At 36.5% G+C, this 17313-nt stretch overlaps 1 long non-coding RNA gene across 1 annotated transcript in view; it reads left to right on the top strand.

Annotated features, from left to right (window-relative positions):
* The window catches only part of LOC107634544, a 17939-nt gene extending 2821 nt beyond the window's left edge, over window positions 1-15118 (top strand). Inside the window, exons 3-4 of the long non-coding RNA XR_001618969.2 lie at window positions 14464-14466; window positions 15108-15118. This is a non-coding gene — a long non-coding RNA (uncharacterized LOC107634544). The remainder of the gene's footprint in view (window positions 1-14463; window positions 14467-15107) is intronic.

Genomic DNA, 17313 nt, shown 5'->3' with positions numbered 1-17313 from the left:
TGACTTATTTAGTATTTGAATTTTTTTTTTGGAACATGGTGTTTGATTGTTTAATTAGGATCAGTTTTGTTTTTACTCTGGAGTAATGATTGTAATTTTCGATTTAGTTTTGTAGTTAGTGATTTAAAGCTTTTTTTTTAAATTTTTTTAGTATATTAGTTAGTAATTAAAGATAATATCTATGATGCACCACTAACTCCAGAAAGTCCAAGAAACTAGGGGTGTGCATGGCCCGGCCCGGCCCGAAGACCCAGTGAATTTTACCATGTCAAATAATGATTGGAGTCTTGGAAATTTAGATATTTTTACATGCTAACTTACAAGAAGGTATCAAGGTAATATAATGTTAACGGCCCGGTTTTCACCCGGTTTTTACCCGGTATAATCGTGGCCCGAAAGTGTATAGATTTCATCGGGTTTAGGGTCGGGTTCGGGTCTTAAAAATAGGCCCGGTATATATTTCGGGTCGGGTCTGGGTCACACCAAACCCGGTTTCACCCGACCCATGCACACCCCTACAAGAAACAATGAAGAAAAACAAGAAGCTGAAACATTTGTTCCAGGCCGAATCAACAAAAGAATTGTAAAGACCTTTTATTGGGCTAAAAGAAAAAAGGGGTAGAACACTAAGAAGTTCTTGTGAAAAAACAAGAGATGAGAGGAATAAAAGTGTATTCTAAAAAAACTTGTGTCTAAAAATATTTTTTTATTTTTTTCTCTCTGTACATTAGTGTACTGTACTTGAGGCTACCACTATGTGTGATAAATATGTTTGGGGTAGAAATTCACGTTCCCATGAATTCATAGACCCCCTATAGTAATAAAGACCGAGAGGTAGAGGCTCGAAAAGGGAAGAAATTTAGGATGGAAGGCGATGGAGGCAGTTTCACTGGAGATACGTTTATGGTTCTGTGAGAGAAAGATTTGATGCTAGGTGATGAAGAAAAAGACAATGGTGAAGAATGTAGGCGAATCAAGTCCTTTAGAGATGCAATCAAGGAAAGGCGAAACTCAATAGTAGAGGTTGAAGAGGAGGAACGTGTTACACATTCTATAGAGAAGAAAAAGGAATCTACAAGAGAAGGTAAGACCACAGACTTGAACTCAAATCAGTATAATGCTAGAGAGAAGATGAACCAGGAGATCAGGATAGAAAAGATTAATGGTATTTACAACTTTGTCATAAATGACACTACTTTGAAGAGTTTGAGACACCATTGGTGGAAAACCCTCGTTGTGAAGTTTTTGGGTGGGCATATATCACTAGAAGTCCTTAGTAGGAGGTTGGAGGCCATTTGGGGCAAACAAGAAAGTATTGGGGTGATTGATATAAGGAGTGGCTTTTCACTGTGAAGTTTTATTTACAAGAAGATCTTGATTTCGCTCTAACTGGAGAGCTTTGAAATTTTTTTATTATTATCTTGCTATAAAGTTCTGAAAATCTAACTTTAATCGGGTTGAGGCTACCACTGAAACCATAACTGCTTGAGTACACCTCCCTGGGTTGGCTATTGAATATGAAGAAAATATTCTCCATAGAATAGGTAATCTAGTGGGTAGGACCTTGAGACACTAATACTGCCGATAAAAGTAGGGGTAAATTTGCTAGATTGTGTGTGGAGTTAGATCTCAATGAACCATTGGTATCTCAATATTCCATCAATGGTGTCAAATATATGGTGGAGTATAAAAGATTACACAATATATGCTTTTCATGCGGTATAGTGGGACATGAGAATTTTGAATTTTCAACGTCTTAAGAATAGAAAAGTAGTGACGAACTAAGCCACTGATAAAGAAGGAGAAAGTTATAATGGAGGAGGTGGGAGAAGTCCAGAAGCCAGAAGCAATAGAGAAGATGGGAGCAGAAATGGTAATAACAATAACGTTTTGAAAACCTAACTTTAATCCAGTTGAGGTTATTATTGAAATCATTACTACTTTGATACACCTTCTTGGGTTGGCTATCGAATATTATGAAGAAAATATGCTCCAAAGAGTAGATAATCTAGTGGGTAAGACCTTGAGACACCAATATTGCCGATAAAAGCAGGGATAAATTTGCTAGATTGTGTGTGGAGTTAGATCCCAATAAGCTATTGGTATCTCAATATTCCATCAATAGTGTCAAATATATGATGGAGTATAAAAGATTGGACAACATATCCTTTTCATGCAGTATGGTGGACATGAGAATTCTCAATGTCTTAAGAATAGAAAAGTAATGACGAACCAAGCCACTGATAAAGAAGGAGAAAGTTATAATAAAGGAGGTGAGGAAAGTCCAGAAGCCAAAAGCGATGAAAAAGATGGGGGCAGAAATGGTAATAACAATAAAGATAAAGAGAAGGCCTATGGACCTTAGATGGTAGTGCAAAAAGCACCACATGAAAGGAAAGCAAGAAAAAGCAATGCAGCAGTAGGTAATGAGAATGTAGGAGGTGAAAGCAATAAAGGCATACAAATTAGGAAAGGTACAAGGTTTCAGGTACTTCACAATTTGAAAGAATCGAATCCTAATGGGGTTAATAGGACAAATCACAATCGTTTGAATAAGAACAATATCATTATGCATAAGAAGCCACACACAGCCCAAAATCATATGTCCAATGGAGCCACTAAGAGAATCACAAATAAGGTTAAATCAAATGAACCATCAATCTAGGACACCAACCTAGCCCAACCTAATAACATAAACCAAGCCCAAACACTGACCCACAAAAGAAACAACCTAATGAGCCCCCTCTCGTTAATTCACATACAGCCAATAATTCAACCCACAATGTGAATCTTTCAATGACCTTACCTGTAGACTAACCTAAAGCCCAAAACACCATCCCCAACAACCAGAACTATACCCAGACATCATTCCTGGCTTCTGAGCCTATAACAACACTGATACCTTTCCTACCCACAACACTAAAGAAATTGATGAAAAAATGGAAGATCTACCTAACCCAAACCTTGACCCACCTAATCTAAATTCCATAAATTCAAACATTATGATAGAAGCGTTGAAAAAATATGAAGATGAAAGAGCAAGAGAAATCCAAGAAATAGGATGAAGCATACATATTAACAATGAAGGGAACCAATGCAGCGAACATGAAGAGAATTCATTCTAGAAGGATAAAGATATTTTTGTCATAGTCATGGACAAGCTTTTGCAATTAATTGAAAAGCATGTTGAGAAAGGTGATTAGAGAGTGATACAGGATGGAAAACATGGACCAAAGATCTCACATTTGCTCTTTGCAAATGATTTGTCATTATTCACTAAGTATAAACCAGATGAATGTGGTCAATAAATGCATGGAGTGATTTTTTGAAGCCTCGGGTCTTAAAGTAATAATTGAAAAAATATTGATGGTCTTCTCCAACAATGTCAAAAGAAAAGAAAGAAATGATATTTTAAACTACTGTAATTTTCAAGATAAAACTTGTTTGGGTAGATATTTGGGGGCGTGGATTACTATCCATAGAGCTGGAAAGGAGAGATTCAAAAACGTAGTGGAAAAAGAATGCAAAGTAAGCTAAAAGGGTGGAAAACCCAATGCTTATTGATAAATCCATATTTGATGATAATTTTTAGCTTGAAATGAGTATAATTTATCAATTTAACTTGCACTTATTCATTGAAATTGCATGCTTTTGTAAATTTCCTGCTAATTGTGCTTAATTGATAAACATATTTTTTATGCTTTAAGTTGTCAAATTTAATTTACTTTTATTTTGTTTGATACTTTGATATGTTTGTTTGAGTGATTTAAGGTTTAGGAGGTAAGAATGGCTTGGAAAGATGGAGGAAAATCATTGATAAACCACTATTTTATGGTTTATCTTATGCTCAATTGAGTGGTTTATATCAATTCTTTACTCACTTATTCATACTAATTGCATGGTTTTACGTTTTCCTTCCTAATTTTGTGCTATGATTGAAAACATGTTTCTTTGGTCTTAATTTCCTATGTTGAATCCTCTCTTATTACCATTCGATGCCGTGATACGTGTGTTAAGTGATTTCAAAGATTACAGGGCAGAAATGGCTTGGAGGACAGAAAGGAAACATACAAAAATAGAAGGAAAGCACAAAAATGGAGTTTTGAAGAAAAGGTAGAGACGCGGACGCATGGATGACGCGGACGCGTGCCTAGTGCGAAATGGCACTGACGCAAACGCATGACTGACGCGGACACGTGCCTTAAGCAGAACGCGTGGCCCACGCGCTCGCGTGACAGACGCCACGTACAGGAATCTGCAGAAAACGCCCCCAGCGATTTCGGGCCGCATTTTGACCTAGTTTTCGGCCCAGAAAACACAGATTAGATGCTATAAAGTGGGGGAATGCATCCATTCATCATGGAACAACAACAACATAGACAACATTCATATTCATAATTTTAGGTTTTAGATGTAGTTTTCAGAGAGAGAGGTTCTCTCCTCTCTCTTAGGTTTTATGATTTAGGATTTCTTTTAGGATTTAGGATTTCTTCTTCTCAATTTCCAGGTTCAATGTTCCTTTTATTTATTTCCCAATTTAATTTATGAATTTCCATGTTAGATTTGATTTCTTTTATTAATGCAATTTGAGGTATTTCAGATCTATGATTTTTACTTAGCTTTTTATATTCTTGGCTTTAATTGATGAATTGATTAATTGGAGACACTTGAGTTATCAAACTCCTTGTGATTGATAATTGTTATCTTTGCTGATTGATTTGGATCCCTCTAAAGCTAGTCTTTCCATAGGAATTGACTAGGACCAGAGGAATCAAATTGATTCATCCACTTAACTTACCTTCATAGTTAGAGGTTAACAAGGTGGGAGCAAAATCCAATTCTCATCACAATTGATAAGGATAACTAGGATAGGACGTCCAGTTCTCATACCTTGCTAAGAGATTTTCTAATTATTAATTTATTTTTCTTGCCATTTAAATTACTTGTTCCTTATTTTAAAAACAAAAAAATATACAATTTCCATAACCAATAATAAATCATACTTCCCTGCAATTCCTTGAGAAGACGACCCGAGGTTTCAATACTTTGGTTATCAATTTTATTGGGTTTTGTTACTTGTGACAACCAAAGTTTTTGTATGAAAGGATTCTCTGTTGGTTTAGAAACTATACTTACAACGCGATTATATTTTTATAAAAATTCTTTACCGATAGAGAATCAGTTCGTTCAAAATGGCGCCGTTGCCGGGGAATTGCAAACGTATGCCTTATTATTGGTTATTGTAAATATTTTATTTTGCTTGTTTATTTGCCTTTATTTTTGTTTTTAATTTTTATTAGTTACTATGAATTCTCACCTCCGTCGCTTTGAGTTTAGTTCTAATAATGTTGAAAGGAATGGAAGCTATAACAGGAACATGCATCAAGGTCAAAACAATCCGAGATGGACGGAGCCACGAGGACCTAATCAACCCTTTAGGTAACAACACCTCCCAACGTACCATGGACGACGACCATTCAACAATGCATGTCGAGACAATATTTATGGTGGACCTTTTCGTGACAACCAACCTTCACCAAATTACTATGGTCAAGAGCCATTCCGAGGTGCTTACAAAGATGATAGATATGGTGGACCCCCTTATAGTTACCAACAAGTCCCATCATATGCTTATGAACCACCTCCACAACATACCTTTGAACCACCAAACTCACAAGCCCCTTTACACCATTTACCTCCATATGACCCTAACCCTTATCCACCCCAACCTCCACTGGATGACAACACCCTTGGTGTTATTCACCAAGGGCAAACAAAGCTTCATACTACACTTGCCTCTATCACTAGTCTCACCTCTACTCTTCAAGCACTTATATCCCGCATGGACTAACCCTCTACCTCCAATATTCAACCCTCAAACTTTAGTGCGCTTCCTTTTCAACCGCATAATAATCTTCCCATCCCATCACCACCCTCCATGGAAGAGCACCCACATCCATCAATCCAAGAGCAAGAAGATCCCAATTATGCTATTGATATGGAACAAGAAAGATGAATCATCTTCGCGAATCCATACTTCATAAGAAGCTAGAGGAGGCCCTACAGATGAAGGTAGTAGAAACCCTTGAAGTCGAAGGAGTGGTTGAAGAATTAGTGAAGGAAGACATCAAGGAGGAGTCTGATCTTGTCTTAGAGCAAGAGGAGGCCCAAAAGGTGAAGGTAGAAGAGACCCTTGCAGATGAAGGAATAGTTGAAAGGAGCTGTCAGGAAAGAAAATCATCAAGGATGAGTACAATTTTATACTAAAATAACTGGACAAAGCAGCAATTATTGAAGAAGAATAAGAGGTTGAAGACTTGGGAGATGCAGATCCTCCATGGGAAAGTTCAGTCATAGAACCTCCTTCCAAAACATTTGAATTTGATGCTAAAGAGGGTGTACAACCTCCAAGGCATATTATGGCTAAAGACTTTGAAGAGGTTGATCAAGAGATGGAGATTAAAGAAGAAGAAGCACAACCTCCCATGCCCTTGGAAAGCAATGAAGAGGATATTGAATTGGAAGAAAGCTACCAAGAGGAAGATGTTGAAATTGAAGAAGCTTACAATGAGGTGGAAGTTGTCCAAGAAGAGCACAAAGGAGTGGAGCTTAAAATCACCTTGCCAAAGTTGCTGGAGACCTCTCCCCAAAGGCCATTACCACCCAATACAACATTTAAGTGGGTAAAATTCATATCCCTTAGCTTTCTCATTCTACTTGAATATGGTTTACTTGAGACAGATGGTCAACTTAGAGCTCTTTGTGGCTATAAGAGCAAGAGGAAGATGGGTAGTGGTAAGAGTTGTCTTGCAAGGTTCAATATGGTTGCATGTTCCAAATTGAAGTACAAGGGTTGGCATAATTCTCAATTAATTGGGTCTAGGAGGATGTTTGGGTGTCTAAATGAGAATTCTAAGGCTGAACCACCCGGATGGAATCATCATGATCCACTTGAAGACGGGTGTAGAAACAAGATTTGGGATCCAGGCATACATGAGGATACACTTTGGGAGCTCAAGGCTTGTGAAGAACTCCCTCAAGGCTTGGCAAATTCACTTGAGAATAATGAAGATTATTGGAAGTCCAAGCATTGGTGGCATTTTCAGGATGAGTTCAAGCACAAGCCACCATAACAAAGGACTCCCCAAATGTCCAACTTAAGGACTTTAACTAAAAGTGCTAGGTGGGAGACAATCCACTATGGTATATTCTTTCCTTGTTGTTCTTAGTTTTATTTTATTTTATGTTTCCTTAGTGTTCATTCATAATCTCTGTATTTAGCTGCATATAGTTTGCATTTGTATTTGCATTCTGCATATAAAAAAAACACGCATGTGACGCGTAAGCGTCGCTGATGCGTCCACGTCATATGTGCGTTCTGAAGAAAAGATAATTAAACAGAAAGTCATGCAAAAGCGTGGCTGGAGGCATGCCTTAGGCACAAACATTCTCACGCGATCGCGTCCATCATGCGGCCACGTCATTTTGGAAAATAGCCTCCCACGCGTCCGCGTCACCCACGCGACCGCGTGGCCCTACAAAATCGACGTAAAGAGGTGTATGGCAGAGAGTTATGATGGAGTGGGGCTAGAATGATGCTAGAAGCACAAGCCCTATCACGCGACCGCGTGCCCCATGCGGCTGCGTCATTTTTTAAAATATGGCCATTCACGCGATCGCGTGACCCACGCGAATGCGTCACCCTAAATTTTGGCAATGAGAATATGAAACAGAGAGTTGTGCGTACGCGAGGCTGCATTCGCGCCAATGGCACAAATCATTCCATGCGAACGCGTCCGCGTCACTTGAAAATAGCCCAACCCATGCGAACGCGTGCCCTACGCGTCCGCGTCGCCTGCGCCGCACAGCTTATCCAGATCAGCGCCAACTATCTTATCTTTTCTTCCCCAATCCTAATTTTTCCCTCCCCCTTCTTATTTCTTTCTTCTTCCTTCTCATTTTTCTATCCTCATTACATTTGCATTCTTTCATCCATTGCATTTTAATTTTGTGCATATTTTTATTTTCTTTTCTAAATTTATTATTTTACCATTGGTGTTAAATTTTCTTATTCAACAGTTACATCTTTTCTTGAGCTATTTTGGTGCTTAGTGACTTGTTTTACACTGTTGGGTAATATTTTGTACTGTCTTTCATTACCTACTCTTCCCCTTTGTTGCAAATTTTTTGCAACATTGATATGCCATTTGCTTCCACTGTTTTCTCAATTGCATGTTGTAACTACCATGTAATTGTGATCCTCATTATTTGGCATTAACCCAGCCATATTTTATTTGTTTTTTATCTTTCTTTCTGGGTTACTTTTCTTCTTTTCCTCTACTTTCAGGCTGGCCACCGAGAAAGGGAAAGGGAAAGCTTCTAAATGGGGAGACAAACAATTCCATCAGCACAACCTTTAGAGAAAAGCATTAGTTGAAGCAACCCTTCCACTTGCACATCTTAGCATGCACCGAGGACGGTGCAATCTTTAAGTGTGGGGAGGTCGATACCGATCTCCATGGGTTAGTTATTTTCTTCTCAACACCAATGTCTTATTTTCTTTATTGGTTCATTGTTGCATCTGCATATTTGATTACATGTTTTCTTGATTTTATGCATTTAGTTACTACTTGGTTCAAGTAATATTTTCTTTTTCAAGAAATTTTTATAGTATTTCACTAATTTAAATTGAAAAAATTTTTTCTGTTAAAACTTGTTTGAAGTTGTATTTGAAACATAGTTTAAAAAGCTAAGAACACACAACTTGTGAGATTTTGAGCTTATTTATATGGTTACATTATTTAACCATAAATTTTTATTCTTGTATATTTTCTTTCCTATGATTGCAATCTTTGCTTTGTTCCATTATATATGTCCATTATTTAGTGTATTTACATGCTTGCATATGATTGAGGCCATTATTTATTTTTGCTCACTTATCCCAAATAAGCCTACCATTTTAATTACCTTTGTTAGCCACTTTGAGCCTTTTAATCCCCATTTGTTCTATATTTTACCACATCACTAGCCTTAAGCGGAAAAAAAAAGTAATCACCCCAATTGAATCTTTGGTTAGCTTAAGATAGAGATTGTGTATCAATTAAGTGTGGAAAAACTATGGGAACATGGGTTAATAAGGGAATGTGTTATGTTTGTACTTTGATAAAATATTGAAAATTTGGGTGCCTACTCATGTGAGACTATAAAAATAAAAAATCCATGTGCATTGATAAGTTATGTTTATTTTTCTATTTAAAAAATATAAAAAAAGAAAAAAAAAGAAAAAGAAAAAAATTCAAAAATATTCAATATGTAATAAATAAGGGGACAAAAGTACCCCAATGCTAAGTTAAGTTAATAAAAAAATCAATGCATATGTGATAAAATTAAAGAAAAGTTTATACATGAGTATGGAATGTGAAAGTAGGAAATTTTGGGTAGCTAGGCATGATTCTAGAGTTATATAGAGTATATGTATGTTAGGTGATAGCTTAGGTTACTCAAAGATTCAATTTATAGCTCACTTGGCCATACATATATCCTCACCCTTACCTTAGCCCCATTACAACCTTGAAAAGACCTTATGATGTTTGCATTGGTACATTAAATATTGTTGATTGGTTAGGTAAAGAACAAAGTTTAGAAAGCATGACTAGGAAAGACTAGAGTGAATTACCCTATACACTTGAGAGATTAGAGTGCATATACACTACCAGTGAGGGTTCAATGCTTGATTCTATGTTCCCTACTTTCATGAGCTATCTTCTTACAAGTTTACTTGTATTTTATTGTATAATTTGAATTAGTGAAATTTGATTTATGTTTGTCTTGAAAGATTTATTTACTTTTCACCAAGTAGGTAGAAACATCTTAGCATGTAGTTGTATTCATATAGATAGGTTGCATTTCATAAGTTTTACCATTCCTCTTCACTCTTATAGCTTCTCTTGAGCTTTGCATGAGAACATGCTAATGTTTAAGTGTGGGGAGATTGATAAACCACTATTTTATGGTTTATCTTATGCTCAATTGAGTTGTTTATATCAATTCTTTACTCACTTAATCATACTAATTGCATGGTTTTACGTTTTCCTTCATGATTTTGTGCTATGATTGAAAACATGTTTCTTTGGTCTTAATTTCCTATGTTTAATCCTCTCTTATTACCATTCGATGTCGTGATATGTGTGTTAAGTGATTTCAGAGATTACAGGGCAGGAATGGCTTGGAGGAAAGAAAGGAAACATACAAAAATGGAAGGAAAGCACAAAAATAGAGTTTTGAAGAAAAGGCAGCGACGCGGACGCATGGATGACGCGGACGCGTGCCTTGAGCAGAACGCGAATGACGCGTACGCGTGACCAGGAAAAACTACAAACCACGCGAATGCATGACCCACGCGCTCGCGTGACAGATGCCACGTACAGGAATCTGCAGAAAATGCCCCCAGCGATTTCGGGCCGCCTTTTGACCCAGTTTTCGGCCCAGAAAACACAGATTAGAGGCTATAAAGTGGGGAAATGCATCCATTCATCATGGAACAACAACAACATAGACAACATTCATATTCATAATTTTAGGTTTTAGATGTAGTTTTCAGAGAGAGAGGTTCTCTCCTCTCTCTTAGGTTTTAGGATTTAGGATTTCTTCTTCTCAATTTCCAGGTTCAATGTTCCTTTTATTTATTTTCCCAATTTAATTTATGAATTTCCATGTTAGATTTGATTTCTTTTAGTAATACAATTTGAGGTATTTCAGATCTATGAATTTTACTTAGATTTTTATATTCTTGGCTTTAATTGATGAATTGATTAATTGGAGACACTTGAGTTATCAAACTCCTTGTGATTGATAATAGTTATCTTTGCTAATTGATTTGGATCCATCTAAAGCTAGTCTTTCCATAGGAATTGACTAGGACCAGAGGAATCAAATTGATTCATCCACTTAACTTACCTTCATAGTTAGAGGTTAACAAGGTGGGAACAAAATCTAATTCTCATCACAATTGATAAGGATAACTAGGATAGGACGTCCAGTTCTCATACCTTGCCAAGAGATTTTCTAATTATTAATTTATTTTTCTTGCCATTTAAATTATTTGTTCCTTATTTCAAAAATCCAAAAATATACAATTTCCATAATCAATAATAAATCATACTTCCCTGCAATTCCTTGAGAAGACGACCCGAGGTTTCAATACTTCAGTTATCAATTTTATTGGGTTTTGTTACTTGTGACAACCAAAGTTTTTGTACGAAAGGATTCTCTGTTGGTTTAGGAACTATACTTACAACGCGATTATATTTTTATAAAAATTCTTTACCGATAGAGAATCAGTTCGTTCAAGCATGCAAAATGGTAGAGAATTCATGAAGAAAATGAGTTTCGGAAATTTGCCAAGTCGTGCGTACGCATGGGTCGTATGTATGCATCACCATTCATTTGTGCGTACGCACCATGCGTGCACAGCTTGTGACTTATTTAAAATGGCACGTGACTCGTGATTTCAAGCTCAATTTTGACCCAGTCCAACTCATTTCTGAAGTATATAGAGGCAAGACTCAAGGGGAATCAACCAAGTAGTGTAGAAGTAGTATAGTAGTAGTGTAGTACTATGGTTTAGGTGATTCTAAAGAGAGAAGCTCCAACTTCTCTCCAAAATTTTAGGGTTTTTAGGGTTTCTTAGTTTAATTTCTCTTTAGTTTTAGGTTTTGATCTTGTTTTAGTTTAGTTTTGTTTATATTTTCTTGTTCTACCATCTTAGTTTACTTAGTTTTTATTGTTAGTTATTTTTGCTATTTTTAGTTTATGAACAATTATTAAATTCTCATTTTTATGTAATGCAATTTGTTATTTCTATATTTAATTGATGCTTATTTGAGCTATTATTATTGTTTTCTTGTATTTGGTAGTTATAGATTTTGTTATTCTTAGAATTTATGATATTTTATATTTATGCCTTCTAAGTATTCGATAAAATGTCTTCCTTAGTTGTAGAGTAGAATTTTTGCATTCTTGGCTTGGAATTGAGGACTTAGGTGACCTTGAGTCATTGATGTCCAATATTGATTGGTGATTTAGGGTTGTTAGTTGATTTTGTTTTCACTTACACTATCCTTTCACTAAGCCTAATAGTGAGTTGGTTAGAATATGTGGATTAAGATCAATTATGCCTTTTTTTCGATGTTTAGGAGTTGACTAAGTGGAATTAACTCTTCATAATTATCATGTTTGTGGTCAACGACAAGTATAGTGATCCTTGACTCTCAACCCTTACCAAGTTCCTTTTTGCATTTAAATTTCCTTTCCTTTGCTAGGTGATTTCCTTAATTGTTAATTGTTTAATTTCTTGTTTGCTTCTTCAATTCCTTGCTATTTACATTTCTTATTTATTGCATTCAAAACCTCATTTTTCATAGCCAATACTTGTACACCCGGTTGCAATTTCGTAGGAGAATGACCCAGGATTTAAAACTCCCAGTTATTTGATTTGAATTGTGATAATTTATTAAACTTTTATAGGATTAATTGCTGGTTTAGGACTATACTTATAACGAATCTTGTGTTTTGAACTTGTGAAATTTCTAAACCGAAATCTAGTCCTCATCAAGTTTTCGGCGCCGTTGCCGAGGAGTTGTAATGTGTGCTTGTTATAGGCTATTGTTAATATGTGAATATTGTGAATAGCTTGCTTTTTGGTTGTTTTCTTATTTTTATTAGTAGTTAGGTGTTTGTTTCTCTTTGCTTTTTTGATATCCTTTGTTTTTATCTTCTCTCTTCTTTATGAATTTTCATCCTTATAGTTTGGGGTATGATTGTGGAAATGTTGTCGGAAATGGCGATTTTAATGACGGTTTGCACCAAAGAAGAAATTACGAAATGAGGGAGGATGCTTACATTCAAGATCAACCTTCATGTCATCAACCTCTTCCACCCCTCTATGATAACAATCCTCCCTATGGTGCATATCAACCCAATGGATATGGTGGCCCTTATTATGGTTATGAACCTCAACCACCATATTTCTATGAATCCTATCCTCAATATTGTCCTCAACTACAATACTCTCAAGTCCCATTCCACCACCAAACACCTCCATATGATCCAACCCCATATCCACCTTTCTACGAACCTAATTAGTCTCATGAACAACCATATGAGCCATATGAACCAACCTTTGAACAACCACCATTCCAACATCACTATTCCTAAGATCCCTTTAAATAATTACCTCCATATATACCATTTCAATTTCTCACCCTTATGAACCACCTCCCATATATGAAGACCTTTTACCACATGATGAATCCTCCTTTCCACAACAAGCCCCTGGAAACCATCAATCTAAGAGCGAGAGGCACTTCGATCCATTCTTTGAGAACAACAAGAATCAATCAAGCGTCAAGATGCTACCAGATTGGCTGGAATTCTCTCTATCTAACTAGAAATAAAGGAGGGATAGGACTGAAAAGGATGCAAGAGATGGACAAATTATTCACGCTAAAAACTCTTTGGAGATTTATCACAAAACTAGACACTCTGTGGGTGTAGGTACTAAGGCATAATACTTGAAAGAATCACTCAACCTGGATAGTATACAAGTCAAAGTAGGTAGCTCTATGCTTTGGAAGGAATTGGTCTATCTTTGGCCTTTTTTAAAAGAAAACTATTCAAGAGTCATAGGCAATGGAAAAAAGACTCTCTTTTGGGAGCATATATGGCTTAAAGACGAGGAAGAGCTTAGGATAATTGTAATTAACACACTGCCTCTAGAGTGCAAAAGTCATAGAGTTTCAGAATTTATCACTGAACAAGGAGAATGAAATTATGCTAAATTTGAGAGATTCTTGCCAGAGCATGTTGTCAATAAAATCAAAACTGTCTCCCTCCAAGTAAAAATGTAGGAAAAGATACATTGGGTTGGAATCATACATCATCAGGAGAGTTATAGTAGCATCAGCCTTTAAAATTCTCAGGAATATAAATGGAAATTGATGAGCAGATATTTTATACGTTTTTTGGCATCATTTTCATATAGTTTTCATTATGTTTTGTTTAAGTTTTACTATATTTTCATAGGTTTTAGTGCAAAATTCATATTTTTGGATTCTACTTTGATTTTGTGTGTTTTATGGTGATTTCAGGTATTTTCTAGCTGAAATTGAGGAGCTTGAGTAAAAGTCTAATTCAGAGACAGAGAAAGGACTGCAGATGCTGTCAGGATCTGACCTCTGTGCACTTGAAGGAGCTTTTCTGGAGCTACAGAAGTCCAAATGTCACACTTTTAATGCCTATGGAAAGCTAACATCCAGGGCTTTCCAGGAATATATAGTAGTTCATACTTTGCTTTAAAAATAAAGGCCTAAAACTGGCATTCAATGCCAGCCACCAGTCCCATTCCTGGCGTCCAGCGCCCACAGGGGAGCAGCTGGCGTCCAACGCCCAAAAGGGAGTCCCAAGCCAGTGTTCAATGCCCCTAATGGGTAGTAGCTCGTGGAAGACACTCAAGCTCAGCCCAAACACTCACCAAGTGGGCCTAAAAAGTAGATTTTCGCACTACAAGACTAGTTTATCTTATTTTTATAACTCTTAGTTAGCAGATTAGTATATATAGACAAGAGTTCACCCTTATTGGAGACTCTTGCCCAATCTTACGTTTCCCATAGTACTTTTCTATAAGCATGTGTCACTAACCTCCTAATGTTAAGGTTAGGAGCTCTGCTGAATTTAATGGATCAATAATATTACTGTTCTAGTTCAATATGTCTGATTCTATTCTCTTATGCATTCTCATTCTTCATCTTATGAATTGAGGGTGACCCGTGACAATCACCCTTGTTCTACATGGGTTCTGTGTGAGTCCTGACCCGGATAGCGTTGAACCAAAGCTAGAGATTACATTACAGATTCCAATAGAGTACCTGGGCAACTTTGGATACGTGACATGAAATCCCATTGACCGTGGGTAAGTGAGGTCTCTGTGGTGCTAAGGCTAGAGTCTGAGAAGCAGCGTTTTCTGATCCAGAAGATCTGCCTTGTTTGTGGCACCTTTAGTAGGGTCATGAAGGGGAGTGAATTGCTTAGAGCTTCATCTTCTGCTACAGTGAGAAACCTAGAGGTGGCTTGATGAAAGGACATGAGCCACTTGCAACATGGTAGATTGCTGCAGTGGAAGAGGTTAACTTGATGAGAGGACATCAGTTAATCACTTACGGCTACTGATGAATCCATATTTTACGACATATTTTGGTTTGATTTGAGTGGATTCCATCACATAAACCCACATTTATTCACCTAAATAGCATGCTTTTGAGATTTCTTCCTAAATTGTGCTTGAAAGTGAAAATATGCTCTTTTGTGCTTAATTTAGTCAATTTTATTCACTTTAATCCCATTTGGTGCCTTGATATATTTGTTAAGTGATTTTCAGGTTTCCAAGGTAAGTATGGGTTGAAGAAGTGAGGAAAAGGGCATGCAAAAGGGAAGAATTAAAGAAATGAAGGATTTTGAAAGCTGCCAGCCCTGACCTCTCTGTACTAAATTGGTCATAACTTGAGCTACAGAGGTCCAAATGAGGTGGTTTCAGCGACATTGGAAAGCTAACGTTCGGGGCTTCAAAATGATATGCAATTTGCTATAGTAGACATAAGTCTACGTGTGCATACTTGTGTGTACGCACAAGTCATGATTCAGCATGTGTGCGGACGCACACATCTGTGCGTCCGCACAGGTCCCTGCACGTGACCTCATTAATTGCAACTCGCTGGTAGCAATTTTTGGGCCCCCAAAACCCAATTTAACTCATTTTTTAAAGCTATTTAAGGCCAAGTTGAAGAAGGATGAAGGAGGGGGGATTAGGTTTAGCTTTTATTTTGTTTTCTCTTAGTTTCTAGAGAGAGAAGTTCCCCCCTCTCTCTAGAATTAGGATTCTTAGCTTAGTTTCCTTTTAATTTAAGCACTTTAATTCTTATTTTAGTGTAGTTTCATTTATGTTTCTATGCTTTATTGTCTTTATCTTCTTCATCTCTTTTGTTATTTTCTCTTTTATGTCAATTTTCATGTTATGAACACTTTTGTTATTTTGGCAATGTGCATATAAAACAGAGAGTTGTGCGTGCGCAAGGCTGCACTCGCGCCAATAGCACAAATTAGGTCACGCGTGCGCGTCACCCACGCGTACGCGTCACTTGAAAATAGCGCCAACCATGCGTCCGTGTCGCATGTGACGCACAGTTTAACTAGACCTGTGCCAGAATTCCTATCTTTTCTCCCCCAATCCTAATTCTTTCTTCTCCCTTCTTATTTCTTTCTTCTTCTTTTTTTTCTTCTTCTTTTCTCTCTTTAACTTCTCATCCTTATTCTCTTTCATTCTATTTTACTTAATTTATTTGCATACTTTCATTCATTGCATTTTAATTTTGTGCATATTTTTATTTTCTTTTCTAAATTTATTATTTTCCCATTGGTGTTAAATTTTTCTTTTTCAACTGTTGTATCTTTTCTGGTATTATTTTGGTGCTTAGTGACTTGTTTTCTACTATTGGATGATATTATTTATCTGTCACTGCCAATCTTTTATGTTATCTATATCCCTTTTGCATTGAAATAAATTTATATTTTCTTGCATTACCTACGCTCTCTTCCCCATTGTTGCAAATTTTTGCACTCTTGATTTGCCATGTGCTTCTACTGTTTTCTCACTTGCATGTTGTAGCTACCATGAAATTGAGACTCTCATCATTTGGCATCAACCCAACCATATTTTAAATTATTTTCTATCTTTGTTTTTGGGTTACTTTTCTTCTTTTTTCTCTTCTTTCAGGATGGCCACCGAGGAAGAGAAACAGAAAAATGTTTACATGGAGCGACAGACAAGTCCATCTGCACATTCTTTGGAAAAGCATCAGTTATAACCGACCGTCCACTTGCACAACTCAGCATGCACCGAGGACGGTGCAATCTTTAAGTGTGGGGAGGTCGATACCGATCTCCATGGGTTAGTTATTTTCTTCTCAACACTAATATTTTACTTTATTTGTTAGTTCATTGTTACATTTGCTTGCATGTTTGTTTGATTTTATGCATTTAGCTACTACTTGGTTAAAGTAATAAATTTCTTTTCAAGACTTTATAGTATTTCACTAATTTAAATTAAAATTTTTGTGTTAAAACTTGTTTGAAGATTGTAAATTGGAACATAGTTTATAGCTAAGAACACACAACCTGTGAGATTTGAGCTTAATTACATGGTTACACTATTTAACCATAATATTTCAATTCTTGTGTGTTTACTTCTCTATAAGTGTGATC

The sequence above is a fragment of the Arachis ipaensis genome, chromosome B03 (assembly GCF_000816755.2).
Source record: "Arachis ipaensis cultivar K30076 chromosome B03, Araip1.1, whole genome shotgun sequence".
NCBI classification, from domain to species: Eukaryota; Viridiplantae; Streptophyta; class Magnoliopsida; order Fabales; family Fabaceae; genus Arachis; species Arachis ipaensis.
Note: the sequence above shows the minus strand (reverse complement) of the source record. Positions and strands in the feature narration are given on the sequence as shown.